General features: G+C 64.9%; 1 non-coding gene across 1 annotated transcript; it reads right to left on the bottom strand.

Annotated features, from left to right (window-relative positions):
* Positions 1–3,045: 3,045 nt before the first annotated feature.
* Trnat-ugu (transfer RNA threonine (anticodon UGU)) lies at positions 3,046–3,118 on the bottom strand. The gene has a single exon. It is a non-coding gene; the product is annotated as a tRNA-Thr (tRNA).
* Positions 3,119–8,646: the final 5,528 nt, after the last annotated feature.

Below are 8,646 nucleotides of genomic sequence, written 5' to 3'. Positions count from 1 at the left end.
CCGCCGGCGCTGCGCAGCAGCCCCAGAAGCGCGGGTGCCTGCGGGAGCCGAGTGCGGGCCTTTAATTTATGGACAAGCCCTCCTCCCCCCCCCCTTTTTTTTGGCGTGGCGGGACCGGGCGGGACGCGGGGCCCAGACCCGTCCGTAGGGGCCAGAGGCCGCCAAAACCTCCCTTACTCTTGCGCGCCGCGGCGACCGATTTCTCTCTCGGGCAAATCGTTTTTTCTCCCCCACCACCACCCCCCCCACACCCTCACACCGTGCGCGGCGGGCCTCCCCCTACTCCCCCCACCTCGTGATAGATTGCAACCGGGATGTTTTTGGAGCAGCAGAGCAGTTGGTCTGGCCGGGTTTACACGCGCCAGGGCCGGATCCCTTTCCCGTATCAATCAGGTCGCCGACGCCACCCTCATCCTCTCCGACGCCGTGTGTGGGCCCACCTCTCGCACCCCGTCACTCTCTTTCTCTCTTACCGGTTCTGGTTCGAGCCCTATAAGAGGGAGAAAAGGATTAGTCAGGGGGCTTCTTTTTTAGCCTCGCGCGTCGCGGCCAGACACAGAGGACGGCACGACAACGACGAAATCCGTTGAGTGCTTTCTGCTCTCTGAGCTCTCCTCCTCCTCCCGAGTGGGGAGGAGCAGCCAGCGACCCCCTGTCCGCGTCCTGTCGCCTGCCGGAGCGTCCTGCACGTCCCTGCTGTTGTGCGTCCTGCGGGGTCCTAAGTGGCGGGGCGGGGCGGCTCGCCAGCAGGCCGACCGGATCGATACGGCGGCCGGCGAGGCGAACGAACGCCGTGCGGCCCTCCGCGTGTTGCTCGTGCTGCTCGCTCTGCTCGTCCTGCTCGCCCTGCAGGCAGGTGGGGTGGCCGCTCACAGTCCAGCCGCCCAGCCCACGAGATGTAATTTTGTCGCAGGGTTTCAATTAAGGCTGCTCTGGTGATTTCTCGCGGACTCGGCGAATCTACCCGGGAGTGTAGTTGCTCACCTCTCGGCTCCTCTCTTCGCCTCTGTGCGCCGCTCGCACACCACCCAGCGGGTCTCACGCGGTTTCCGTTTCCGCGCGGAGGAGGACGCAACACGCCGGCTGCTGCTGCTGCTCATGCTGCTGCTCGGCAGGGCCTACCTCATATTGCCTCGATAAAACGGCCGTCTTTATGTGACGCGGCGCCGAGCGGGCCGGGGGCGGCGTAAAGCCCCTGTGCTTGCTGGGCCGGGGGGGGGGGGAATGGGGAGAGAAATGTAGGGAAATCCACGAGAAAACCGGAGGGGGAGTAGGGGTAGGGGGGTTCCAGGAGGCCTGAACTGCTGGAATTCTGCGCACGGTGCGCGGGTCCCGTCCATTTCCTAGCACTTATTTTCCTGGCCTGCTGGTGCCCGGTGTTGATGGGTATGGTGGGGCAGGAAAGAAAGGTGTTCGGAGCGAAGGTGCGTGGTGCGTAGCAGCGCCGCAGAGAAGCACTCCCACTCCTGGGAGGAGCCGAGGACGCGTATACGTACCTACCTCTGAATGAATCGATGAGTGTTGCCGCCGCGCTGTTCCTGGTGGGTAGGACAGAGAGGGGAGGAGGGCGTGTGGAGACTGGACACCGGATGGGCCGGCTGCGGTGTCACTGCGCGGTCACTACATACTACTGGACAGGTCGCGGCGCCGCTGCCGGGGCGGAGCAGAGCCCGGGCAGAGCCGAGCGGGGCGCGTCCGTAAACTGTACGAAAAGGTCGCACGGAGAGAGAACCCCGCTCGCCTCTGCCACTTTATAGATGACAAAGTTCAGCGCGACGAATAACTTTTATTCGTTCCGCCCGCGTTATTTTATTCCTCCTGTCGTGGCCGGCCCCATAAGTCGCCCGTCCGGCCGCAGCCGCCTCGGTTGTTAAGCCCTGGTCGCTTCCCACGCTCGCACCGGCGTCGTCGGTGTCGAGTTACCGAAAATCTCCATCAAATCCGAATCATCCGCGAATCCTGCTGGCCGGTCCCGATGCGCGGTCGCGTTGAGCAGGCGGCCGAGTTGTTCTGCCCGAGTCGTCTGGTCGCGGTTCGGTCCCCGCCCCGCGCCCCACCGCTGCTTTTTCGCAGTCGCCTGGCCGCGGCCGCGTCACGTTCCCGCGCCGGTTGCCGCGCGACCGCGCGTGGGTTTCTCGCTCTGCCGTTCTTGTCTGCGCGGCGCGGCGGCGCGGCACGCCTCCCCCGTCTCATTCTCTCTGCTGCGACAAATTTGGCGTCGACGCCGTGCCTCGCCGCGCCCGTCGCGCGGCCAGTTTACGGTCCTGGCTGTTGCCGCTGCTTGCTTTGGGCCGCGTCTGAAAGCGATTTGGCAGCGGCCGTGGCCCGGCAAGCCCGCCGCTCGTAATATTCCGGTTCTGACGTTTCCTGCGCTGCCGGGCCCCGGGCCGGGCACAGTGCTGTACTGTGTTGGGGAGCGCCGGTCCCGGGTGGGGACTCGAACCCGCGCCCAGAGGCCTCCGGGCGGACTCAACTCACACACGGCTGCTTGTTGGGGGGCACGGACACGGCGCGCAGGAGGACTCGACCGACCGGGACCAAGCCGTAGTAGCCCCCGGACGTATGGGAATCACGTCCGATATGGGATGGGGTGCCCGCGGGGTTGCTCCACCACGGGCGCCCGCCCACACCGGCTAGCACCACTGTGCGTCTGTCCGCCGCGCTGGACTCCTCCTCGGGGCGCTTTCTGGACTCGCCCCCTGCTCCTCCCCGTTCCGCCCCCAGCTGCCGCCCGCCCCGCCGCCGCGATCCTCCCCTCAGCATTACATTAAAAGCACCGGGCGGCCCCTTTGGGGTGGCCGGGCCTTGCTGCCGCGCGGCATAGGGGTGCGTTTTGCTGGGGGGCCTCACCGCCGCCCTTGTGCTGCGCTCGCACGCCCCGCCACGCCCGCATACCGGGCGGCGGCAGACTGAAGGCAGCCGAGCGCGCGAGCCCTTGATTGCCTATAGATCTCGAATGTGCTCCGTTGACGGCGATGTTCGGCAGCTTGGAAATCCATCGCGATCTAGTGTGGAAGTAAAAATATTGAAACGTGAGATTCGATCTGCCCCCTGTGAGATTTGAACTCACGACCCCTGGTTTACAAGACCAGTGCTCTAACCCCTGAGCTAAGGAGGCGCGCTGGGCGGGCGGCGGCCGCCGGCTGACGCGCTGGGGCCCGGGCCCGGGGCCGCGCCCGCCCGCCCGACGCGAGCTTATCGCTGTGCTCGGGCGCCGCGCGCGTCTGGCCCTTCCGCATTATCAATCGGTATTTCTCTTCCTCTGGCGTCCATTCCTGCTAGCGATCGGTTTTATTCCGAGTGGAGCCTGCGCTGGGCCGGGCTGGGCCTCGGCTCCATGTTTATCCAGCAGAGCTCGACTGGCCCGCCGGTTTGTTTACTCTGCCCCGGGAGGAGGTGTGAAGCGTGATCATGGTCGTCTGTGAGAGGAGGAGGGGGCAGGGCGCTCCCTCGATGCCCTTCTAGAAAGAATGGATAGACTTCTCTCCCTCGAAGTATTTTAAGCTATTTTAGATTTTCTCGGTAACTGTAGGGGGGAAGGTGTGGCAGGTAGGGGAGCTTGGCAAACACGTGAGATTTTTATTTCTTGAAAACGTTTGAGGCCAACTTCAGTCTGTTCGTGTAAATGACCATGCATGAACCTCTTGTTTGACAGTTTGCTGCGACCGCACGCTCCGGTGACATAACATCTCAATTGCCGAGATTTACGCGTTTTTAATTGTGGTCGTAAAATGGTGCGGCGCACCCAGTTATAGTCGTGCCACGCACCCAAGGCGGCCTGGAGGGGGAAGGAAGGGGTGAGGGGAGAGAGAGAGAGGGAGGGTGGGGAGCATGGGTGGGGTCCGGCGGCGCGGCGTGGCCTGGCGTGGTCACGACAATGGTGACAAATTGCGTCATCGTTAACACTTTATATCGATGGATGAACTCTCTCTTGATGTAGTATACTGCGTGCCCGCCCGGGCCGTGAGCCGCGTGTCGCGTTGAGCGCGGATATTTGAAAGGGTTAGAGGGTGACGCGCCCCTCTCCGCTCCCCTCCCCTGAATCCATTCCTCCCTGTCGCAGGCACCAGGTGCTCCACGTCGCCGCTGCTGCGACCTCCCTCCCCCTCTCCTCACCCCTTCTCTCCTCCGCCAACTAGATGCGGTGCTACTGCGTGTGCGTCGTGTGTGTGTGTGTGTGTGTGTGTGTGTGTGTGTGTGTGTGTGTGCATAAATCGTCCCTTCCATGTCGCCAACCGCTCTGCTCCTAACACGTGACGCCCCTTCCCCCTCTCCCCTTCCCCCCCTGTGCGTGCGAATAACTAAACGCAGTTCGAGTTTTGCCAACTCTCCGCATCTGTCGGCGGCCTGCTGCCCCCCGCGCTGCGCTATAGTGTTACCCCGTTCACACCCTCCCGCCCGCTCGCCGCCACCTGCTGACCGGTCGCTGCCCCGGGAGGGGAGGGGACGGGGCACTTCCGGAGGAAGCCTTGCAAATGAGACCGGCGCGGCCGCTGCCCACCGCCCCCGCCGCCCCTCGCCGCCCCAGAGGGTGGGCGTCAGAAGGCTGGCTCACCTCAATTGGCGGCCGCTTCTGTCTGTCAGCCTGAGGGTGGTGTGGGGTGGAAGCGGGGGCCCCGGGCCGGAGGGACCTCCTTTGCCCCCCTTTGACCCTGCCCCACCGATCACCACCTCCCCCGCGCTCTTCATGTCCGGGGACGAACGGAAAAGAGGTTGGAGGAAGAGGGGGGGGGGTGACGAGGCGGGAGTAGCACTGTCGTCCTCTCGCGGCGCGGCGGCGGCGCTTTCAATCTGACTTGCCGCCGTCACTCCAGCAGCAGCCAGCGGCGACGAGCAGCACGGCTGATGGACAACTCTGCGCGACATGCTCTCTGTCTCCCTCGCTCTCGCTTAGCTCTCGCTGCGACGTGACGTGATCGGGTGACTCGCTCGCTCCCGGTGCCGCCCCTCCCTCCGTCCCCCGTCTGGCCGCTGCGCCGCGCCACTCCACGTCGGGCCAGGCGCGCCCTCTATTGACCAGGGGTTGCCAAGTTTCACAGCATCCAGAGAGAGAGAGGGAGGGACGGGGGAGACGGGCGGGGGAAGGGGGGTGGGCGAGCGGGGGTGAAATCAGAGGGAATGCGCCGGCGGGTCCGCAGGGACCGAGGGCTGGCTGGACCGGAGGGTGGACGCGGCGCGCAGGGGCGGAGGGCGGCGGAGGGGCCTGAATGCGACACCAGCCAGCGGGACTTGGCGGTGCGAGGCTGGCTGGCTACCCCATCAGTCCCCCGCGAGGGCGCTCCTCGCCCCGTTCCCTGCTGCGTTACTTTTATTTATTGCTCCATTAAAATGGGCGCCTAGTGAATGGAAAGTAGTATACTACACTTTTGGCGACTCTGAATATGCGTTCACGCCTTTCGGTTGATGTGCGTCACTTGTGGGTGCTTTTTCGTGTGCGTGCGGTGCGGGCGCGGGCTGGCGCGTGGCTGCATGGGCGCGGCCGGGGCGGGGCGGGGCGCGCTGCACACCGGGTGCGCCCACCGCGACCGCGCCTCTATTGTCTGGCCATGCAGATGAGCGACGGGTAGCGGCGAGGGGCGGGCGACTTTGACGCGTCCTGAACGCTTTCCTAGGCAAGGCGAGCTGCGGGGAGGAGGGGGAGGACGAAGCTCCGCGGGACGGGACGGGACGGGAAGACAATCGAATGCAGGCCGCGGTGCGATCCGAACGTGGCGGGCGGGCGGGTGACAATTGGTCGAGTGGGTGAGCACGCCCGCCCCGCCGGCTGCCCGCACGTCACTCTGCGGCTGACGCTGACGGCCGACATCCTGCCGTGTGTTTAGGCCCGACGAGTCATATGTGTGTGTGTGTAGCGTATATTGTATTCGTGCGTTTGCACGACGCGTGGCACGTGTGATAAAGACGTGTCGAGGAAAATACTACAAAATAAATCAATCTTCAACCCCTCCGACCTGTTTGCGCGGCCTTTTCCTTTTGGCGCCTCTCCGCGTCGTCGTCCCCAATACGTACGTTCGCGAGTGCGTGCGCGCGGGGGAGAGGCCTCCAACGGCAGCCTTCTTCACCTGTATGAGGCGCGATTGCCAGAATCAGGAGGGCCTCCCCGCCCTCCCGGCCACGTACGGGGGAGCGGCGCGCATGCCAAAAGGGGCCCAGGGCGCGCCGCTGCCTCTTCTGCTGCCTCCCCTGTGTCTGCCTCCGCATGCGCCTCACCATGCTCCGGCCTGGGTCGGGCCCACCGGCTGGGGGCTGGCTCTATTTGCTCTTTCTGTAGATTCATTAGGGCGTTGTTTTCTCCCCCTCGCTCCGCTCCGGGCCATGACATGCGCTGCACGTTGGGGGCGGCGGCGCGGCGGCGGGTTCAGTTTCACCTCATGGCCGCACCCGACCCCTAGACTAGACAGAGACCCGGCGGCCTGACCCGCGGCACTGCTGCGCGGCGCCCATGAGGAGGAGCTCGCCTCTGGCCTGCCTGGGGCCGTGAGGCGCCATGAGGGGTCGCGGGGGGACAATGACTCAGGGCCGCGCCACGCCGCCACATGCCATTCCGGGCGCCATGAGGGGAGAGGGGCTCATGGGTGTGCCATGCCTCCCTCCTCCCCTCCCCCTCCCGCCCTGTGCTATGCCTTTTGTCTCTCCCGCTCTTCATTTTTCTCCCTTAGCGCGCGGCCCCGGTCCCGGCTGGCCGCGCCCGCACCCCTTCCCTCCCCTCCCCTCCCCTCCTCTCCCGGCGAGGATTAGAGAGCCGGAGGGATGTCCTGCCGGCCCGGCGGTGGCGGCGGGTGGATGAATGACAATCACGATTCGCTTGCGGGTGTCTGTCTGGCGCGCTCTGCGCAGCGGCGCGTGGTCAACTGCGGGCATGGCCTGGGCGCCTCGCTCGTACTTGGTCAACTGCGGGCAAAGCCCCTTTTGACAGCTGGTTCCGGGAAGCCCAGGGCGCCCGGAGTGCCGACTGCGGGCACGGGAGTGCTGGGTTGCCTACCCCGCCGGCGCTCTCTGCCGCTCCCCGCACTCAGCCTGCCGGAGTTCCGACGGACACTGAGTGCACTCGCGTCATTAGCGACACTACTTAATACGTTCCTTGCGGCATGACCACTATGTGGTCACGCTCCCTATGTAAAATCATACGCACTAAAAATGAGCAGCACGGAATGTGTTAATTCCTGAAGTCAGGGGTCGTGGTCCTATGACAGCGTTGCGCGGAGCGATAGCGAAGCATTAACCATTACTGATTTTATGTGTTGTTAGTGTGGTTTGCTTCTTATTATTTCAAATAGACACTTCGATGCACAGATAATAGTCTAATATTATCATTATTAATTAACTGTATTTAGTTAGGTTTGTTAGTTTTGGTTTGCTTCTTTTTATTTTCAAAGAAACACTCAGTTGCATACACTGGTAAAGTAAGTGTGCAGAATTTGCACACCAACGTGTGCAAGTTATAACCTTGCACATTACGTTAGGACTCGCTAGTCGCGGCGCAAGTATGACCGAGAGCGGCGGAGAGCGCCGGCGGGGTAGGCAACCCAGCACTCCCGTGCCCGCAGTCGGCACTCTGGGCAAGCCTGCGGGCGGGGCTCGGCCTCCCGGAACCCTCGTCAAAAGAGGCTTTGCCCGCAGTTGACCAAGTACGAGCGAGGGGCCCAGGCCATGCCCGCAGTTGACACAACGCCCTGCGCAGCGCGGCCGGGTACAATCCCTCTCCCGCATAATGGAAGCAAATATGCAGACAAATGGCTGTCGTCAGTGCGCGGTAATGAAGTGCACGACGGAGGCCACATGTGCAGGTCCTGGTGCGGGTCGGGGTTGGGGAGGACGGCGCCCCTGCACACGGCTGCACTCTCCCGCCGCCGCCGCCGCGCCTCGCGCCCATACCTATACGCACGACAGCCTCGCACACCCCCGCGCCCACCTGCCTCACGGCGTTTGCACACCCGTAGCAGAGGCACGCCCGCGCCGCGGACGGGACGAGAAATATCGATTCCCGTCACGATCGCAGGTTCGAATCTCCGACCGGCTCGGAAATTGGATTTGTTTCCCCCCGCCCGCCTGCCTGCCTGCCTCCAGCCATGCTCCTGCCCGGCGCGGACGCACGTCATGTCCCCGGCCCCCGCGGGGAAGTGGCCCCCGGCGGACTGACTGGGGCGGCCGGCCAACTCGCAGCCCGCTGGTGCGTCGCGGTGCGTCCGTCCGCCCGTCCGCCCGTCACTTTGCCCGTGACACTTGTCACACGGCAGGTTTGACACGTCCTGGAGGGGCCGTCGTCGTGCCCTGCCCGCGCCGCTGTGCGTCGGGCCCTGCCCTGCTCGACCCACACCCGCCCTCACCCGAGCCGGCGGCGCGGCGGGAAGTGCGCAGTTTGCGACCCCACCCGGGGCGCGGCGGGGCGGGGCGGACTGGGACACCCGAGGGACGCCCCGCGGCGACGGCGGCCACCTCGCGGCCACCTCCACCCGCATGCGAGCTTCCCCGCTGCGCGTGGTCACCGAGTGTGAGAAACTCGACAGCCGCGTCCTGCCGCGGTCTAATCGCTCGGCCGAAGGGGTTGGTGCCGGCCTGCTGGCCGTAATGAAATCAGCAGTGCCCTGCCCCGCCTTGCCCCGCCTTGCCCCGCCTTGCCCCGCCTTGCCCCGCCTCGCCCCGCCT

Source organism: Frankliniella occidentalis, unplaced genomic scaffold (assembly GCF_000697945.3).
Source record: "Frankliniella occidentalis isolate FOCC.00 unplaced genomic scaffold, Focc_3.1 Scaffold169, whole genome shotgun sequence".
NCBI classification, from domain to species: Eukaryota; Metazoa; Arthropoda; class Insecta; order Thysanoptera; family Thripidae; genus Frankliniella; species Frankliniella occidentalis.
This window is presented reverse-complemented; position numbering and strand designations above follow the sequence as displayed.